We start from the raw sequence: 1,950 nt of genomic DNA on the forward strand, positions 1-1,950 counted from the left end.
GGTCCGACATTTATAGGTGCTGGTTTTAATTCTCCACAACAATATCATCAAAAACTAAGTAATATATTATGAGAAGAAAAAAAGAGTATATTATAACAAAAATCATGCTTTAATAAAAGAAATCATGTCATTTCTCTTAATAAAAAATATAAATCCAAATTTTAATAAACTTTTATCATATGCCAATATTTGTTACAATAACCTTATATTCCTTTAGCATTACACCAATCAAGGCTTCTTTTTTTTTACCAATAATGACTCTAAAGATGATTATTATTTTCAAAAAATCAATCTTTAAATCGTCCTTAATATATTTTATTGTTTTAAAAAAAAATGAAAAGCTGCACCATAATGAGCACAACTGATGTTACATATATAAGCTTCTTAATGCGTTTTAGGATCATCAGTATATATTTTTAAAGATTGTGATATTAACTCTTGGTATTTACCTGAAGCTCTATTTAATTAGTTTAGAGTTCTTGTAAATAAACCACTTGTTATATCGATAATCACTATTTTCATAGATGAGTACAAGATAATTAATCTTATCATCAACCTTATCAAAATCCTTATATATTGGTTTAAAAGCTTTGATACTTGAAAGTATTGAACGTATCTATTTTATTATCCCTCTCTACTTACATTGAGAATATGCAGTGCATTTATATCCTGTAATGCAATTTTCGTTCATTTAATTTACAATCATAAGCCACATCTAGTTTGGTCACTAGATTATTATATTATTTCATAATCTGTATTTAATTAAATAATTAGAATATACATATTTATTTGATTAATATTTTAAAAAATCAACTAATTTTATAAATTTTTACTATTAAAAATTGAATTTTACGTATAAGCACTAACAATTTTAAACCTTCTTCAATTTTTAAATTTAAATATCCTTCTATCAGAAAAATTTTCATAGTAACAATGTAAAAAAATTTTATCTTTCAATAATTTAAAATATAAGGTAAAGCCAGAAAACGTTCTCCTCTTAATACAAGTGGCAAAGACAACTCCAAGAAGTTATTAAAACATAATCCACATAGACCCCAGGGTTATATTAAATTTGGCAAGCCGAGACACGCTAGCCTAATCGGTGATAGCGATAAAAACAGTAATCGCAAGTACAGTTCTTCCAGTCATCGCAATTTTCTCATAAACTCTAACTCTAATCCTAACATAGTACATCATCAAAATCAACTGGGAAGGCAAGTAGTAAATTCCCCACAACAAAGCTTTCAATGGCAATATCCTGGTTTTATAGGGCCTGAGCCAGGCTCGCCTTACGCAATTGGGGATAATTCTGGAGGTCAGATAGCAGCGAATAACGACCAATTACCATTTTTTACCGGTGGCGGAGGTAGATATGGCGGATTCGGGAGTAGTGGAGGATTTAATCAAGGATATGGAGGAGGAGGTTAATTTATTATTATTTAACATAATATAATTTAAATACAAATTTCAATGGAGCAGACTAAGCTACTACAAACATTTCTTTTAATAATAGAGCCATTAAGAAAGGTACACTTGAGAACTAATTATTTTACTTATCGGTTGAAGCAGTAATGGTTCATTAAACTAATAAAGCTGATAATAAATTGAGATTATATCGATATCCATTATATTTTATTATAAAAAATAGTACCTCATTTTATATTTATTTGACTTATTAATCCTTAATCTATTAATTTTATGACTTTAGTACGCTCATTTGTTGATTATAACCCAATTTTTGATCATTATCGATTCCGTAGTGTAAAAAAAAGATATTGAAAACTTTTAGGTTTCAAAGGACACTAATTGAGCTAATATGGAAAACTGTGTAATTTAAAAAAAATGTATTTAATGAAAGGAGGTGGTGGATACGGTGGAAATGACGGAAATAAAAAACAACCAATAACTCAGCCCCCTAAAAAGAAGCAAACGACATTTGAGTCCAAAAAA

Source organism: Gordionus sp. m RMFG-2023, chromosome 1 (assembly GCF_954871325.1).
Source record: "Gordionus sp. m RMFG-2023 chromosome 1, tfGorSpeb1-WG-v2, whole genome shotgun sequence".
Lineage (NCBI taxonomy): Eukaryota > Metazoa > Nematomorpha > Gordioida > Chordodea > Parachordodidae > Gordionus > Gordionus sp. m RMFG-2023.